Here is a 20,000-nt window from a genome sequence, read left to right as displayed (position 1 = left end):
TCTATTACGACACATCATGTAAAGAAAGCATCGCGATTCATCGAGACACAGTGAATCGCTCCAGCCCTGGCTATAGAACTACAGCTCCCAGCATGCCTCTGCACCCGCGGCCATGGCGAGGCATGCTGGGAGCTGTAGTTCTTTATGCTGCGGTCTCCTATCACAAGCGATACAGACCTCTATTACGACACATCATGTAAAGAAAGCATCGCGATTCATCGAGACACAGTGAATCGCTCCAGCCCTGTCTATAGGACTACAGCTCCCAGCATGCCACTGCACCCGCGGGCCATGGCGAGGCATGCTGGGAGCTGTAGTTCTTTATGCTGCGGTCTCGTTTCACAAGCGATACAGACCTCTATTACGATAAATCATGTACAGAAAGCATCAAATAACGTCAGAGCCTCGGATGACAGAAAAGCCGCCTTGCTTCTAAAACGGCGCGGAAGCTAATCGCCTTTAGCTGAGGCTCGATCGCTAAGTTAAGTTCAGTGAATACATATTTCGTAGCTTTAAAACCCAACACGCTCTTAACCCATGCATTAAATACCTGCCGATAAATAACGACTTCTTAAAGGCAATTCGCAGCCCCCTCCCCCCCCTCTGACTAACCCGCATTGCCTTGCCCTGTTTAATGAAAGGAACGAGGTGGATAAAGACTAAATACTACAGCTCCCAGAATGCACCGCCCCGCCGAGTGGTTGATAGAACTGCTGGGTAGAGCCGGTGGAATTATGGGGAGTGTAGTTCCTTTTCTTGTATCCTCGTCCTGTTGTGATGGAGCGATGTTTTTATATTGAAATGTATTGCAGTGGTGGCTGAGAAATACATTGAAATGCGTTTCAACATATATCTGTGGATGACTAGCATTTAGATGTTGTGTGTGTGTCTCTATATATATATATATATAAAATTGGCTAAACTCAAAACACAATGATACATTTCTAGCTGCTATAGTCAGCAATCAATCCCCAACATTATAATATATTCTACCTATAATGTAAATATTAAATATTTTTCTTATAGCAGAGAAAACTGTGTGTTTGTTTGAAGCCAATTTTATATATATTGCATGTACACATTCTCTATGATACATATATATTGTCTCTGTCTCTCTCTCTGCCTCTCTCCCTCTCTCTTCTCTCTCCTCTCTCCTCTCTCTCCTCTCCTCTGTCTCTCTCTCCCCTCTCTCTCTGTCTCTCTCTCTGCCTCTCTCCTCTCTCTGTCTCTCTCTGTCCCTCTCCCCCTCTCTTCTCTCTCCTCTCCCCTGTCTTTCTCCCCTCTCTATCTCTCTCCCCCTCTCTCTCTCTACCTCTCACCCCTCTCTGTCTCTCTCTCCATCCCTCTCTCCCCCTCTATCTCTCTCCCCCTTTCTCTCTCTCTCTCTCTACCTCTCTCTACGCTCCTCTGTCTCTCTCGCTCTCCCTCTCTCTCTCCTCCCTCTCTCTCTGCCTGTCTTCCTCTCTCTCCCTCTCTCTCCTCCCTCTCTCTCTGCCTCTCTCTCTCTCTCTCTCTCTCTCCCCTCTCTGTCCCTCTCTCCCCCTCTCTTCTCTCTCCTCTCTCTCTACCTCTCTCTCCTCTCCTCTGTCTTTCTCCCCTCTCTATCTCTCTCCCCCTCTCTCTCCTCTCTCTCTCTACCTCTCTCTCCTCTCCTCTGTCTCTCTCTCCCCTCTCTCTAACTCTCTTCCTCTCTCTCCCTCTCTCCTCCCTCTCTCTCTCTCCCTCTCTCTCTCCTCTCCTCTGTCTCTCTCTCCCCTCTCTCTACCTCTCTTCCTCTCTCTCCTCTCTCCTCCCTCTCTCTCTGCCTCTCTCTCTCTCTCTGCCTCTCTCCCTCTCCCTCTCTCTCTCTCTCTCCCTCTTCTCTCTCTCTCAGTATATATGTATATGTATTGTGTTTTCATCAGTGTGTATATCTGTCATGTCTTCATCCTCCAGTAATGTTTACAATAATGCAAAGATTGACAGCAAGTCCACAATGAATACAAGAAGAGAGGAGAATGCGAAAATCATATCATAAAACCAGACTTGTGTTAATCAAGCTAATAAGAGGTGAGAGAATGGATTTTAAAGATGGCCAGCACTCCTTTAAAGGGAGGGGCCAGTGATCCTGTTAATAAAGCTAATAAGAGGTGAGAGAATGGATTTTAAAGATGGCCAGCGCTCCTTTAAAGGGAGGGGTCAGTGATCCTGTTAATAAAGCTAATAAGAGGTGAGAGAATGGATTTTAAAGATGGTCAGCGCTCCTTTAAAGGGAGGGGTCAGTGATCCTGTTAATAAAGCTAATAAGAGGTGAGAGAATGGATTTTAAAGATGGTCAGCGCTCCTTTAAAGGGAGGGGCCGGTGATCCTGTTAATAAAGCTAATAAGAGGTGAGAGAATGGATTTTAAAGATGGTCAGCGCTCCTTTAAAGGGAGGGGCCAGTGATCCTGTTAATAAAGCTAATAAGAGGTGAGAGAATGGATTTTAAAGATGGTCAGCACTCCTTTAAAGGGAGGGGCCAGTGATCCTGTTAATAAAGCTAATAAGAGGTGAGAGAATGGATTTTAAAGATGGTCAGCGCTCCTTTAAAGGGAGGGGCCAGTGATCCTGTTAATAAAGCTAATAAGAGGCTTGTGGTTTGAAATAAGCACCAGAATGTGTTTTGATTGAAGCTGGCGTTTTAAATGACTGTCAGAAAGAATCGCCTCGTCTTTGGTTGAGTCAAATCGGTCTGATCTTGGCTGGAGGGCTTCAGTTAGAATGAACTGCACTGTATTGTGATGGCCTTTTAAAGTGATCGCAGGTCCCAAAGAAACTCCCTGGGTCTCCCCTGTGTGTCCTGCACCTCCACCCGCTGCACAGCTCACCGATGTGCACTTTCGAAAGAGACACACATAGCTATAGCTGGGCTTGAGAAATCTCTGTTTGCATGAGGCGCGCTTTCAGATAGTCACACGTCCTTGGTTGTTAGAGGTCAAAGAAGAAAGTCTGGTTTGAAAATGAAATGATTTTTGTAGCTCCGTGTGTCTCTGTCTTTCTCTGTCCTCTCTCTCCTCTCTCTCCTCTCTCTCCTCTCTCCTCTCTCCTCTCTCTCCTCTCCTCTCCTCTCTCCTCTCTCTCTTCTCCTCTCTCTCCTCTCTCCTCTGTCCTCTCCTCTCTCCCCTCTCCTCTCTCCTCTCCTCTCTGTCCTCTCCCCTCTCCTCCCTCCTCCTCTCTCCTCTCTCTCCTCTCTGTCCTCTCTCCTCTCCTCTCTCCTCTCCCTCCTCTCTCTCTCCTCTCCTCTCTCCTCTCCCTCCTCTCTCTCTCCCCTCTCTCTCCTCTCCTCTCTCTCCTCTCTCCTCTCCCTCCTCTCTCTCTCCTCTCCTCTCTCCTCTCCCTCCTCTCTCTCTCCTCTCCTCTCTCCTCTCCCTCCTCTCTCTCTCCTCTTCTCTCTCTCCTCTCCTCTCCTCTCTCTCCTCTCTCCTCTCTCTCTTCTCCTCTCTCTCCTCTCTCCTCTGTCCTCTCCTCTCTCCTCTCCTCTCTCCTCTCTCTCTTCTCTCCCCTCTCCTCTCTCCTCTCCTCTCTCTCCTCTCTCCTCTCCCTCCTCTCTCTCTCCTCTCCTCTCTCCTCTCCCTCCTCTCTCTCTCCTCTCCTCTCTCCTCTCCCTCCTCTCTCTCTCCTCTTCTCTCTCTCCTCTCCTCTCCTCTCTCTCCTCTCTCCTCTCTCTCTTCTCCTCTCTCTCCTCTCTCCTCTGTCCTCTCCTCTCTCCTCTCCTCTCTCCTCTCTCTCTTCTCTCCCCTCTCCTCTCTCCTCTCCTCTCTGTCCTCTCTCCTCTCCTCTCTCCCCTCTCTCCTCTCCTCTCCTCTCCCCTCTCCTCTCTCCTCTCCCCTCCTCTCCTCTCTCCCCTCTCCTCTCTCCCCTCTCCCCTCTCTCCTCTCCTCTCTCTCCTCTCTGTCCTCTCTCCTCTCCTCTCTCCTCTCCTCTCTCCTCTCTCCCCTCTCCTCTCTCTCCCCTCTCTCCTCTCTCTCCTCTCCTCTCCTCTCTCCCCTCCTCTCTCTCCCCTCTCTCCTTTCTCTCTCCTCTCTCCTCTCTCTCCTCTCTCCTCTCTCTCCCCTCTCTCCTTTCTCTCTCCTCTCCTCTCTCCTATCTCTCCTCTCTCTCTCCTCTCTCTCTCCTCTCCCCTCTCCTCTCTCCTCTCCCCTCTCCTCTCCTCTCTCCTCTCTCTCCTGTCTCCTATCTCCTCTCTTCTCTCTCCTCTCTCTCCTCTCTCCTCTCTCTCTCCTCTCCTCTCTCTCTCCTCTCTCTCCTCCTCCTCTCTCCTCTCTCTCCTCTCTCTCTCCTCTCTCTCTCTTCTCTTCTCTCTCTCCTCTCACTGTGGTTTTTAGAGTCAATCTTTGCCTCACCCCCTATCCACCCTCTTCCCCTCTCCCAGTCTGATTAATCTCCATCTCCCCCCCCCCCCCCCTCCCCCTCCACCTCTGTAGGGTCGATGCCTGCCCCTCGTAGTGTAACAAAAGTATAAGGAGGGAGGTAGGTACCCTTTCCAAATCTCAATTAGCCCAGGGCAGCTAGAGCAGGGGCAAACGCAAGGGCAACAGCAACTGAACCCCAACCAGCACTGAGACACACTGACTGGAATTACATTGGAACTGCAGTTTGAGATCACTAGACTGTATTATAATTACATTGTAACTGCAGTTTGAGATCACTAGACTAGACTGTATTATAATTACATTGTAAATGCAGTTTGAGATCACTAGACTGTATTATAATTACATTGTAACTGCAGTTTGAGATCACTAGACTAGACTGTATTATAATTACATTGTAAATGCAGTTTGAGATCACTAGACTGTATTATAATTACATTGTAACTGCAGTTTGAGATCACTAGACTGTATTATAATTACATTGTAACTGCAGTTTGAGATCACTAGACTGTATTATAATGACATTGTAACTGCAGTTTGAGATCACTAGACTAGACTGTATTATAATTACATTGTAACTGCAGTTTTAGATCACTAGACTGTATTATAATGACATTGTAACTGCAGTTTGAGATCACTAGACTAGACTGTATTATAATTACATTGTAACTGCAGTTTGAGATCACTAGACTGTATTATAATTACATTGTAACTGCAGTTTGAGATCACTAGACTAGACTGTATTATAATTACATTGTAACTGCAGTTTGAGATCACTAGACTAGACTGTATTATAATTACATTGTAACTGCAGTTTGAGATCACTAGACTAGACTGTATTATAATTACATTGTAACTGCAGTTTGAGATCACTAGACTGTATTATAATTACATTGTAACTGCAGTTTGAGATCACTAGACTGTATTATAATTACATTGTAACTGCAGTTTGAGATCACTAGACTGTATTATAATTACATTGTAACTGCAGTTTGAGATCACTAGACTGTATTATAATTACATTGTAACTGCAGTTTGAGATCACTAGACTGTATTATAATGACATTGTAACTGCAGTTTGAGATCACTAGACTAGACTGTATTATAATTACATTGTAACTGCAGTTTGAGATCACTAGACTAGACTGTATTATAATTACATTGTAACTGCAGTTTTAGATCACTAGACTGTATTATAATGACATTGTAACTGCAGTTTGAGATCACTAGACTAGACTGTATTATAATTACATTGTAACTGCAGTTTGAGATCACTAGACTGTATTATAATTACATTGTAAGTGCAGTTTGAGATCGCTAGACTAGACTGTATTATAATTACATTGTAAGTGCAGTTTGAGATCACTAGGGTGGTATTTTGCAGGGTAACTAGGAGACGTTTCCCCCTCATCTTCTCCTCCTGTTTGGTCGTGAGTCTCAGTGCTGGGTGGAACACAGTGCTTATCACAAAAGCCCCGTCATGTTTCAAAGGGAAAAGGAATTCTTCATATTTTCATATCTGACCATTTTATAAGGGAGTTGCTCAGGATCTGCTGGCTTCAAAACTAAGATTTATATAATTAAAATTAATTTTTATATATATATATATATATATTCAACTGTAGTTAAAGATCACTGATAATAATATTTCATTATTATTATAATCATTATTTAGATAATAATGTTTTAATAATATTATTATTGTGTGTCTATCTATCTATCTATCTATCTATCTATCTATCTATCTATCTATCTATCTATCTATCTATCTATATATATATATATATATATATATATATATATATATATATATATATATATACACCAAAATATCTCCCTAGCAATGATTTTATCTACATTTATATCTAAAAGTTTTTCAGCCAGCATTATCTGAAGTTTACTGTTTGTAAAATCATCACTCTGACTGTATCGCAGTCACTCAAACACTGTGTTTATTATTTCTGAGTCTCTGAGTCTGCGTTGCTTTGACTGTGAGTTCAGGAGCTGCTCTTCAGTTCTAGCTGCGCTGCCCTAGTTATTGTATTGTGAATCGGGACAGCCCTGGCTATAGGACTACAGCTCCCAGCATGCCTCTGCACCCGCGGCCGTGGCGAGGGATGCTGGGAGCTGTAGTTCTTTAACTCTAGAGCTCTGCTGTGGTCTCGCATCACAATACAAATCATTTCAACACGTCAGCTGCCTGCCACAGTGTAACACAGCCAGAGTGTTTATAGAAGAGACAGCGCCCCCTAGTGATCTGACACGTGGGATTGCCGGCAGTGCCCTAGCCGTGCACTAGATGGCGCTATCACTAATATAAATGAGCCAACACGAGTCTACGGCAGGCAGCTGAATCGACGTGTTGAAATGATTTGTATTGTGATGCGAGACCACAGCAGAGCTCTAGAGTTAAAGAACTACAGCTCCCAGCATGCCTCACCATGGCAGCGGGTGCAGAGGCATGCTGGGAGCTGTAGTCCTATAGCCAGGGCTGGAGCGATTCACTGTGTCTCGATGAATCGCGATGCTTTCTTTACATGATGTGTCGTAATAGAGGTCTGTATCGCTTGTGATACGAGACCGCAGCATAAAGAACTACAGCTCCCAGCATGCCTCGCCACGGCCGCGGGTGCAGAGGCATGCTGGGAGCTGTAGTCCTGTAGCCAGGGCTGGAGCGATTCACTGTGTCTCGATGAATCGCGATGCTTTCTTTACATGATGTGTCGTAATAGAGGTCTGTATCGCTTGTGATAGGAGACCGCAGCATAAAGAACTACAGCTCCCAGCTTGCCTCGCCATGGCCGCGGGTGCAGAGGCATGCTGGGAGCTGTAGTCCTATAGCCAGGGCTGTCCCGATTCACAATACAATAACTACGGCAGCGCAGCTAGAACTGAAGAGCAGCTCCTGAACTCACAGTCAAAGCAACGCAGACTCAGAGAGACAGAAATAACAAACACAGTGTTTGAGTGACTGCGGCACTCTCTGGATTGACAGCAAACTTCATGAAAACGTAAAACTAAAACTAAGTGACACTTGCGATATTTAAAGGTGAAGTTTTTGCAAATACACAGTTTGAGTTACATGCAAAACCTTTGAAGAGACCAAGGTAGTTTAGTTGTTATAAAAAAATAATAATTTGAACATATTTAAAAAAATATTATTATTATTAGTTCATTTTCTTTGTTTGTCAGATTATGACTTTCTCTATCTATCTATCCGTGTGTGTGTGTGTAAGTGTGTGTGTGTGTGTGTGTTGCTGTTGCATGTTATTGGACGCTGGGCTGACATGTATGTGCTTTGAAATGACGCGGGGAAGCACGGAGATACGGCACAGCACTGACTCTGAGATTCAGCTGCTCTCTCACGCTGACATGCTCCATTGTGAGAGGCACGGGTGCAAAGTGAATTCATATGCACTGTACTGTTTGCTGAGGTTTTGTTACGTGTTAGACACACACACACACACACACAAAGAGACACACACACACACATATATATAGACGCACACACACAAAGACACACACAGACACACAGACACAGAAACACACATAGAACGACAAACACACAGACACAAAAATAGAGACACAAACACACAGACAAACACACAGAGACACACACACACAGACATACACGCACATAGGGAGACACACAGACACACACATAGAGCGACTCACACACAGACACACACACAGACACAGAGACAGAGACACACACATAGAGCAACACACACAGACAGACACACACAGAAACACACACAGACAAACACACACAGTATATAATTAAATGGCACACACACAATAGTACCTGAATCAGAAGAGAGTCCGATATCTCTATCAAGCCTTGATTATAACATGTTTTACAAAAACTCCCATCAGAACTATACAGTGCTGCAGCTATGGCCAATCAAAGGATATTTACTGAAAGATCATCAAACACGGCCCCTCCCTGCTTCTCCATGCATGCTGCTTCGATGTGGAAAAAAAATTAACAAAACAAATAACGTTAATCAGGTAATCCTAACGAGGTCTGCCATACTTCAATGCACTCTCAGAAACAGCCATTACCTGATCACAAATACAACTCAATCTCTCCAGTCGACACCCCCCCCTTTCCCCGCTTGTAATGGTACAGTCCCTTCACTAATACAGTCTACTGTGCTCCCGGGCTTGTACCATCAGAGACAGGGAAAGGGGAGTCCATTGGACTTACGAAATCTGTGGCTCGGAATGCATTGTAAGAAACAGCGATCCGAAAATCAGTCTTACAGTCTCATCCCTCTGTTCCTGTTTCACATCTCAAGCATTTCCCTGAAGCTGTATTCACAAAGCAGTAGCATTCCTCTGCTGAACGAAGGCTAATGCTTTCTGAATAGAGCATGTGACAATATCGCTGCCCACATTCAAAAACTCACAGCTCCTGACCAAAGAATAAATTAAAAAAAACACTGTAGTACTGTGCTCTGGTCTAGCTGCTATAGTCAATCAAACACTGTGCTCTAGTCTAGCTGCTATAGTCAATCAAACACTAGCAGCTAGACTAGAGCACAGTGTTTGATTGACTATAGCAGCTAGACTAGAGCACAGTGTTTGATTGACTACAGCAGCTAGACTAGAGCACAGTGTTTGATTGACTACAGCAGCTAGACTAGAGCACAGTGTTTGATTGACTATAGCAGCTAGACTAGAGCACAGTGTTTGATTGACTACAGCAGCTAGACTAGAGCACAGTGTTTGATTGACTACAGCAGCTAGACTAGAGCACAGTGTTTGATTGACTATAGCAGCTAGACTAGAGCACAGTGTTTGATTGCTGACTATAGCAGCTAGACTAGAGCACAGTGTTTGATTGACTACAGCAGCTAGACTAGAGCACAGTGTTTGATTGACTATAGCAGCTAGACTAGAGCACAGTGTTTGATTGACTATAGCAGCTAGACTAGAGCACAGTGTTTGATTGACTAGCAGCTAGACTAGAGCACAGTGTTTGATTGACTATAGCAGCTAGACTAGAGCACAGTGTTTGACTATAGCAGCTAGACTAGAGCACAGTGTTTGATTGACTATAGCAGCTAGACTAGAGCACAGTGTTTGATTGACTACAGCAGCTAGACTAGAGCACAGTGTTTGATTGACTATAGCAGCTAGACTAGAGCACAGTGTTTGATTGACTATAGCAGCTAGACTAGAGCACAGTGTTTGATTGCTGACTACAGCAGCTAGACTAGAGCACAGTGTTTGACTGACTATAGCAGCTAGACTAGAGCACAGTGTTTGATTGACTATAGCAGCTAGACTAGAGCACAGTGTTTGATTGACTATAGCAGCTAGACTAGAGCACAGTGTTTGATTGACTATAGCAGCTAGACTAGAGCACAGTGTTTGATTGACTAGCAGCTAGACTAGAGCACAGTGTTTGACTACAGCAGCTAGACTAGAGCACAGTGTTTGATTGACTACAGCAGCTAGACTAGAGCACAGTGTTTGATTGACTATAGCAGCTAGACTAGAGCACAGTGTTTGATTGACTATAGCAGCTAGACTAGAGCACAGTGTTTGATTGACTACAGCAGCTAGACTAGAGCACAGTGTTTGATTGACTATAGCAGCTAGACTAGAGCACAGTGTTTGATTGACTATAGCAGCTAGACTAGAGCACAGTGTTTGATTGACTATAGCAGCTAGACTAGAGCACAGTGTTTGATTGACTATAGCAGCTAGACTACAGCACAGTGTTTGACTATAGCAGCTAGACTAGAGCACAGTGTTTGATTGCTGACTATAGCAGCTAGACTAGAGCACAGTGTTTGACTATAGCAGCTAGACTAGAGCACAGTGTTTGATTGCTGACTATAGCAGCTACACTAGAGCACAGTGTTTGATTGACTATAGCAGCTAGACTAGAGCACAGTGTTTGATTGACTATAGCAGCGAGACTAGAGCAGTGTTTGATTGACTATAGCAGCTAGACTAGAGCACAGTGTTTGATTGACTATAGCAGCGAGACTAGAGCACAGTGTTTGATTGACTATAGCAGCTAGACTAGAGCACAGTGTTTGATTGACTACAGCAGCTAGACTAGAGCACAGTGTTTGATTGCTGACTATAGCAGCTAGACTAGAGCACAGTGTTTGATTGACTATAGCAGCTAGACTAGAGCACAGTGTTTGACTATAGCAGCTAGGCTAGAGCACAGTGTTTGATTGACTATAGCAGCTAGACTAGAGCACAGTGTTTGATTGACTATAGCAGCTAGACTAGAGCACAGTGTTTGACTGACTATAGCAGCTAGACTAGAGCACAGTGTTTGACTATAGCAGCTAGACTAGAGCACAGTGTTTGATTGACTATAGCAGCTAGACTAGAGCACAGTGTTTGATTGACTATAGCAGCTAGACTAGAGCACAGTGTTTGATTGACTATAGCAGCTAGACTAGAGCACAGTGTTTCAACATTCAAAGGTCATTAGTGCTGACTGGGCTAGCGATATATATATATATATATATATACATATCTTTTAAAAAAATGTTTTGATAAAAAAATGTATTGACTGTTTTTTACTGCCAAAAAAAATCATGATACTCATGTTTTTTTTTTCATTTTGTCTGTCTTGTCTTTTTTAATTTATTTCGTCTTCTTTTTATTATTATTATTATTATTATTATTATTATTATTATTATTATTATTATTATTATTATTATTATTATTATTTAATCAACTTCAAAACACAACTGTTGACGCTTCCTGTCTGCCTGCCTGCCTCTCTGTCAAAACCAGCCGGATGCGAGAAATCCCGAAGCCTGAATAACATCGCGGGGATGACGGGGAACTCCATGAGATTGACTCCGGTCACAAACCCGCCGTTTGAACCCTACGAGGCACCGGGGCCGCTGCGCCGCTGCCGGTCCCCCATCCCGTCCATATTATAGCATGGATCCACGTCACCACCCCCCCCAAAAAAACAACTAATATGCAAACACATCACCCCGCTGAGCAACACAAAATTAAATGCAAACTCCGTGAGAGGATTTAGATTTAGGAAGTAACTGAACGCGAAAAACAAAATGCTGTGAAAAAAAATATTTAAAATTGTTATTATGAAAATTATCAGCGCCCCCTTGAAGACTCCCCCCCCCCCCCCCCCCCGACACGCAAATAGAAATCTGTAAACTTATATTGCTTGAACAATATTCAGCACCAAAGCAAGGTATTATCATAGCATTATATACAGTGTATGATATTGGACTGCAACTAAATACATTTCAATGCAAAATGAATCCGTGCTGCTGTGAATCATCCAGGGGGCCAGGGGGCGCTGTCTGCTGTTCTTTGATCTGCTTAAAATGACTTTAAAAAAAGGAGTACTGGGGGGCGTGGCATTAAAGGGCGTGGCCTACGCTTCCCTCTCAAACTTCTTTCCTTCCTGCTCCCGCCAGCCGTGTTGCATCCTGGGACTTGTAGTTTTTTTCTTTCTTTCTGTGTAGGCGGTGCGTGATGAGATCTTCAAAAACAGTATCTGGATTTTAATTTTGGAGAGATTTATTTGTTTTTGCTTGTTTTCGAAGACTCCAGAATGTTTTTTTTTTTTTAAAAAAAGGAGCGACGATGGGGAAAAAATGAACGGAAAATGAAAGGAAGGAAAGAAAGAAAGCATGAAAGGAAAGATTCTTGCTCAAGAACTGGCTGAAATGCGAGCCTTTTATTAATCTGAGGACGATTCTGCCTCGACAGCGCTGGCAAACGTTTTGTTTGTAATTTACCAACGAATTCCTCTATCTCTTTGGGGATGGGCGATATTTTGAATATCGGTTTCTTTATCTTGTGTTTCGATATTGGTTTTTACGATTGCTTTTTTAATCGATTTATTTGCACATTTGTTCGAGGTGTTTCAGTTACATTCGCTAAACTTTTAAGCATGTCTAAAAACATCACTACGAAATCACATTTCACAAACGACTGCACAGCGTTTAACTGGATATTAAAAACACTGAACGGAACGACCCACACTCTACAGCGATGGCCAAAGGGTTTGCATCACCACCCGATAGTATAAACTCATTTTTTGCTGGCTAGGACTACAGCTCCCAGCATGCCTCTGCACCCGCGGCCATGGCGAGGCATGCTGGGAGCTGTAGTTCTTTATGCTGCGGTCTCCTATCACAAGCGATACAGACCTCTATTACGACACATCATGTAAAGAAAGCATCGCGATTCATCGAGACACAGTGAATCGCTCCAGCCCTGGCTATAGGACTACAGCTCCCAGCATGCCTCTGCACCCGCGGCCATGGCGAGGCATGCTGGGAGCTGTAGTTCTTTATGCTGTGGTCTCGTATCACAAGCGATACAGACCTCTATTACCATACATCATGTACAGCTATGGCCAAAAGTTTTGCATCATCCCCCTCTATATAGAATGAACTCCCTCAGCTTCATAGAGTCCAATGAAAGATGCTGAATAATGTTCCCTTGTTAACATATTGAATTCCACCCCCTCTATATAGAATGAACTCCCTCAGCTTCATAGAGTCCAATGAAAGCTGCTGAATAATGTTCCCTTGTTAACATATTGAATTCCACCCCCTCTATATAGAATGAACTCCCTCAGCTTCATAGAGTCCAATGAAAGATGCTGAATAATGTTCCCTTGTTAACATATTGAATTCCACACTCTCTATATAGAATGAACTCCCTCAGCTTCATAGAGTCCAATGAAAGCTGCTGAATAATGTTCCCTTGTTAACATATTGAATTCCACCCCCTCTATATAGAATGAACTGATTCAGCTTCATAGAGTCCAATGAAAGCTGCTGAATAATGTTCCCTTGTTAACATATTGAATTCCACCCCCTCTATATAGAATGAACTCCCTCAGCTTCATAGAGTCCAATGAAAGCTGCTGAATAATGTTCCCTTGTTAACATATTGAATTCCACCCCCTCTATATAGAATGAACTCCCTCAGCTTCATAGAGTCCAATGAAAGCTGCTGAATAATGTTCCCTTGTTAACATATTGAATTCCACCCCCTCTATATAGAATGAACTCACTCAGCTTCATAGAGTCCAATGAAAGCTGCTGAATAATGTTCCCTTGTTAACATATTGAATTCCACCCCCTCTATATAGAATGAACTCCCTCAGCTTCATAGAGTCCAATGAAAGCTGCTGAATAATGTTCCCTTGTTAACATATTGAATTCCACCCCCTCTATATAGAATGAACTCCCTCAGCTTCACAGAGTCCAATGAAAGCTGCTGAATAATGTTCCCTTGTTAACATATTGAATTCCACCTCCTCTATATAGAATGAACTCCCTCAGCTTCATAGAGTCCAATGAAAGCTGCTGAATAATGTTCCCTTGTTAACATATTGAATTCCACCCCCTCTATATAGAATGAACTCCCTCAGCTTCATAGAGTCCAATGAAAGCTGCTGAATAATGTTCCCTTGTTAACATATTGAATTCCACCCCCTCTATATAGAATGAACTCCCTCAGCTTCACAGAGTCCAATGAAAGCTGCTGAATAATGTTCCCTTGTTAACATATTGAATTCCACCCCCTTTATATAGAATGAACTCCCTCAGCTTCATAGAGTCCAATGAAAGCTGCTGAATAATGTTCCCTTGTTAACATATTGAATTCCACACCCTCTATATAGAATGAACTCCCTCAGCTTCATAGAGTCCAATGAAAGCTGCTGAATAATGTTCCCTTGTTAACATATTGAATTCCGCGCAGCTTTGTATTTTTCCGGAGACTTCACTTAACAATTGAAAATTGAAAATATATCTATATATAATTCTGCCTCAGTTCTAAAGTTGTAGGTGATATAAACGTTTTGACCAGAGCTGTAGATCTCTCTCTCTCTCTATATATATATATACACTGCTATTTTTTTAAGAGAACATTTTAAACAGTGTACATTCTAAACGTGCGCATTCTAAACACTGTACCTTCTAAACGTGCGCATTCTAAACACTGTACATTCTAAACGTGCGCATTCTAAACGTGCGCATTCTAAACACTACATTCTAAACACTGTACATTCTAAACGTGCACATTCTAAACGTGCGCATTCTAAACATGCGCATTCTAAACACTGTACATTCTAAACAGTGCGCATTCTAAACGTGTCACATCACCGTCGTTTATGTGCAAATGTAATAAGTATACTGTTGTTTTTTTTTTTCTGAACGATCTACATACTCAGGTCTTGAACCCATATCATAACAATATTACTCTCTCTCTATATATTAATACTTAGCTAGGTATAGATAACGAGATAGAAACATAGACAGGGATAGAAAGCTAGTTCTATTAAGATTAAGGCATTTGTTTTTTTTGTCTAAGGCGATATTACTGAGAGAAAAATGCATTTTTAACGATTGAGACCCTCCTCCCCCTCTCCCCCCCCCCCCCCCATTCACTCCCATACGTCGTAGTTTTCATAATAATTAATAATTTCTGTTCTCTTATCGTGCACGGACTTCCAATGCAAGCAATAATACAAGATTCTATATGAAATACGTTTTTAAAAAAAATGAAAATGTAAAAAAATATGTATATATAGTGAAGGCAAATATATATAGATAGCTAGCTATATTTATATTGGTATATTATAGACTTTAAAGTGGGTTTACTGGACGATTGAATTAGAAAATTCTCATGAATTCAATGACTAACGACTAGAAGTCTTTCTCAGTGTCTTCAGTGTGAATTCAATGACTAACGACTAGAAGTCTTTCTCAGGGTCTTCAGTGTGAATTCAATGACTAACGACTAGAAGTCTTTCTCAGGGTCTTCAGTGTGAATTCAATGACTAACGACTAGAAGTCTTTCTCAGTGTCTTCACTGTGAATTCAATGACTAACGACTAGAAGTCTTTCTCAGGGTCTTCAGTGTGAATTCAATGACTAACGACTAGAAGTCTTTCTCTGTGTCTTCAGTGTGAATTCAATGACTAACGACTAGAAGTCTTTCTCAGGGTCTTCAGAGTGAATTCAATGAGAAACGACTAGAAGTCTTTCTCAGTGTCTTCAGTGTGAATTCAATGACTAACGACTAGAAGTCTTTCTCAGTGTCTTCAGCCTCACAACTTGGACTGGAAGACTTCTCATTGAAATGCGATTGAAAAGGAATTCACTATTTTTTATTAATTAATCAACACGTAGATGGCAATAATTCATATCAGTGTCAATATAATATATATATATATATTTGCCTTCATGTATAATGTTATGTAAATGATGTAAATTAGATGCAAGGGGGCGGGGACTATATGCAAGTGCTGCATGATGATTGGTTATGTACTGAGCTTGAATAGAATGGATTGTTTGACTCTGGAAGAGACCATGTTGACTGTAAAATAGGGGTGGGGGTGGGGGTGGGGTGAGCTATGGGAGATACCATTATATTTGACCGGGGGGGGGGGTTCTGTTACCTCTTTAACTTTGTATTATTTTGATTTGTGATTATTATTATTATTATTATTATTATTATTATTATTATTATTATTATTATTATTTATTCATTGTTTTGTTTCTATCCACAGAGAATCACGCTGACAGCCCCGTGCTTGTCAGATATATGCAAGCAGAAGCTGTTGCTGTAAAATAGAAACCTCCCTCCTCACCCCTCTTTTCCCTGCCTCAGTGGAACCTCCCAGCCTCAGCACTGCATTTCACAGTTTGGTTTTTTTCGTTTTACATTTTCATATCTGGGGGGGGGGGGAGGGGGAGAGAGGGGAGGGGTCGTGGTGTAGCACGTGCCAGCCGTGTATGCAATGATACAAATTAACAAGCTCCCGAAATCAATGTGCAACCGTTTCATTGATTACCCCATTCATCGATTTATCAGATTCGCTGGCTGGCTTGGATTTAAACGGCGCCTGTTTGCACCTGCTGGTTATTTGATTAATCAGTTAGTCGGTCGGTCGTTAAGGGTTGATTTTGTTTTTGCTGGACGATTAGTTAACAGAGAAATACAAACTCAGCCCCCACCTCCTCCTCTCCCTCCCCCCTCAACGGGAGAAACGGACGAGGGCAAGAACTCAGGACATTTATTATTATTATTATTATTATTATTATTATTATTATTATTATTATTATTATTATTATTATTATTAGCATTGGATTTATTTATTAATTTTTGTCTTTTTTATTGGGGGGGGGAGAATTATTTATGTATATATTTATTTATTGAACTGATTAATTATTTAATGTGTGTGTTTTTTTCAACTTTCTCTGTAAGTCTTAATCTGCAGGTTTGATTAGAATTTCAACTGTATTAATTAATTTATTTCTATTTTAAATCCGACCCATTTATATATTTATTTATTATTATTATTATTATTATTATTATTATTATTATTATTATTATTATTATTATTATTATTATTTTCTTCTCCAATTTCCCTTTCGGATTACAAAACCAAACCCACCGCCATCCAACAGCCAACAGGAATTAAGAACGGGACTTAAATAACAAAACACAGAAGACCAACTATATAAATATATATAAATATATACATCTCAACATATCTCTCGATCTATGGATCCAGCACTCCAGATAACGCATCATTGAGTAACGCGCTCTCCAATTCGGACCCTACAGACTTCAACGCATCTCCGGTTAAAATCTGCGCGCCGCTATTGCTGAGGACGTGTGACGTATGACGTATGATGGACTCTACAAGCTATGGGAAGGTCACTCTACAAAGAACGAAACCATTCTACATATATATATATATATATATATATATATATATATATATATATATATATATATATATATATATATATATATATATATATATATATACAACTGTGTGTATATTTGTCCAAACACCCCAAGATTTGTGATTTTAAGCCTTGATCTATCGGCCTGCATGAAAACACCTCTGGGCTTGAGAATCTCAATTCAATAACCATTGACCGCTTTGTGCTTGAATTAGACAAACAAAACTCAAAACACAGTCCGTGATCCGGCGTGTTCCTCCTCTCCTCCTGCGTGACGGGACGTGCTTGGGTGGTCTATTAAAATCGTCCACTGAAGCAGACCAGCCCTAATGTGACTGTTCACTGTGGACCAGGATTTTCAGAGACGGTGGTTTGATTTTTAGACGCACAGCGAATTAAAACTGCAGAAGCAATGGGGTGTTGAGTGTGTGTGTGTGTGTGTGTGTGTGTGTGTGTGTGTGTGTGTGTGTGTGACACACACACACACACACACACACACACATATACACCTATATCTACATATATTTATATATATCAAAGGAAATCTTCAGAAACGATGGACAATTGTGTGAGAATGGAATTCACATAACACAAAACAGTACCGATTGATCAATATTTATTAAATGAATAATACTAAGAAAACTCTTAATAACAAAGACTTTACGCTTGTAAGTGCAAGGCTATTGAAAGGACCTCGATTGAAAGGAGTCTGGGACTGAAGAAGACTTCGATTTGGGATTACAGTGCCTGTTTGAAGGATCGTTTGGATTTGGGAATGCAAACCCGAGGGGTTATGAATCGGAAACGGGCGACTTCCAGACAGGTGCAATCGACTCAGGATTGAGTTAAGAATCCTGGAATGTTCCAAATTGAAAAAAATACAGGAGGGGTCCCGGAATGTTCCAAATTGAAAAAAAAACAGGAGGGGTCCCGGAATGTTCCAAATTGAAAAAAATACAGGAGGGGTCCCGGAATGTTCCAAATTGAAAAGAAAAACTGGAGGGGTCCCGGAATGTTTCAAATTGAAAAAAAAAACAGGAGGGGTCCCGGAATGTTCCAAATTGAAAAAAAAAACAGGAGGGGTCCCGGAATGTTCCAAATTAAAAAAAAAAAACAGGAGGGGTCCCGGAATGTTCCAAATTGAAAAAAAACAACAGGAGGGGTCCCGGAATGTTCCAAATTAAAAAAAAAAACAGGAGGGGTCCTGGAATGTTCCAAATTGAAAAAAAAAACAGGAGGGGTCCCGGAATGTTCCAAGTTGAAAAAAAACAGGAGGGGTCCTGGAATGTTCCAAATTGAAAAAAAAACAGGAGGGGTCCCGGAATGTTCCAAATTGAAAAAAAAAAAACAGGAGGGGTCCCGGAATGTTCCAAATTGAAAAAAAAAAACAGGAGGGGTCCCGGAATGTTCCAAATTGAAAAAAAAAACAGGAGGGGTCCCGGAATGTTCCAAATTGAAAAAAAAACTGGAGGGGTCCCGGAATGTTCCAAATTGAAAAAAAAAAAACAGGAGGGGTCCCGGAATGTTCCAAATTGAAAAAAAAACAGGAGAGGGGGGGGGGGGGGGGAGGAACGTTGCATATTCTTTTCTTAAAATACAGCATGAAGTTGCATGATGGATACGAACAAATATGAAAAAAAAAACAGTACAAACGTTTAAAAAGAGAATCATTTAATGTTATATGCAAAAAAAAAAAAAGAGTATATATATTTTTTTCTTTGGTGGAGAAAAAAATGAAATTCAAATATTCAAAGAATAAAGTTTGCAAAATATAAAAATATTGTTAAAGATTATAATGGTAATGATGGATGATGATTAATAATATTAATAATATTAATAATAATAATAATAATAATAATAATAATAATTCTAATAATGCTGATGTATTTATAAAACTTTTAACCAGCCGTTTGAAACAAAAGACAAACTCATATTCATATTAATATTATTAATACTAAATACTGATAATAACAATAATAATATTAACTATGCTGCTCTGTGATTGTGAGCTGAATTGAGAAAACTCTATTGAAGTCCTGGTTATTGTGAAAATTAACACCAGTTCTTTACATAGACAGGCTTAGAATTGCTAAATCTGTAAGTAGAATCGGGATTTAAACTACAGCTCCCAGCATGCCTCTGCACTAGCGGTGAGGGATGATGGGAGCTGTAGTTCTTTATACAGGCAGCTAAAGGTACACAGAAGGCCAGATTAACGTGGTCTGTTTTAGTACTTTTCAACATGGGGGTCCTATTAACAAGCCTGTCTGTGTAAAGAACTCCAGCTCCCATCATGCCTCGCCGTTGCCGCTAGTGCTGAGGCATGCTGGGAGCTGTAGTTTTTATTCTGCATGCTGGTTCCTCCTTGTATAACTGGCTATTCCTAATAATAACCAGGACTGGGTTCAGTTAAACCCGCCTGCGTAAAGAACTCCAGCTCCCATCATGCCTCGCCGTTGCTGCTAGTGCTGAGGCATGCTGGGAGCTGTAGTTTTTTGTTTAGTTTTTGCACTGATTTTTCTCAAAGCAGGGCACAGCTGGAGCCTGGGAAGGAGAGAAGAGAGGGGGAACAGTTCCGAGGACAGCGGGCGATGTCACCGAGGCACGGGATTCCGGTTCTAGAACTTGAATAGTTCCGTTGGGCGGGTGAGGTCAAGGGCGGTGCCATTTCGCGACTCTATTGCAATGCATTCAAACTGGGGCATTCACCTTTATTAATTTTTTTTAAAAATATCTATAGTTGCAATCTGTTTTTTTTTTTTATACAGAGGCATCAGCAAAGCCTGCGACGCGCCGCGTTCATTTGCAGGATTAATAAGTTACAGTTAGTCTTCTCTTTAGCGGTTCACAGACTCAGAGGAGGGAGTGATCCTG

The 20,000-nt window shown here is 41.7% G+C and overlaps 2 long non-coding RNA genes across 2 annotated transcripts in view; both read left to right on the top strand.

Moving 5' to 3' along the window:
• Nucleotides 1-18,280, top strand: part of LOC131736190 (uncharacterized) — a 21,776-nt gene extending 3,496 nt beyond the window's left edge. The window contains exon 2 of the long non-coding RNA XR_009327994.1: nt 15,941-18,280. This is a non-coding gene — a long non-coding RNA (uncharacterized LOC131736190). The remainder of the gene's footprint in view (nt 1-15,940) is intronic.
• Nucleotides 18,281-18,689: 409 nt separating this feature from the next.
• Nucleotides 18,690-20,000, top strand: part of LOC131736189 (uncharacterized) — a 6,895-nt gene continuing 5,584 nt past the window's right edge. Inside the window, exons 1-2 of the long non-coding RNA XR_009327993.1 lie at nt 18,690-19,227; nt 19,466-20,000. The exon at nt 19,466-20,000 is cut by the window's right edge and continues 5,584 nt beyond it. This is a non-coding gene — a long non-coding RNA (uncharacterized LOC131736189). The remainder of the gene's footprint in view (nt 19,228-19,465) is intronic.

This window comes from Acipenser ruthenus, unplaced genomic scaffold (assembly GCF_902713425.1).
Source record: "Acipenser ruthenus unplaced genomic scaffold, fAciRut3.2 maternal haplotype, whole genome shotgun sequence".
Lineage (NCBI taxonomy): Eukaryota > Metazoa > Chordata > Actinopteri > Acipenseriformes > Acipenseridae > Acipenser > Acipenser ruthenus.
The sequence above is the reverse complement of the archived record's forward strand: the minus strand, read 5'-3'. Positions and strand labels throughout refer to the sequence as shown.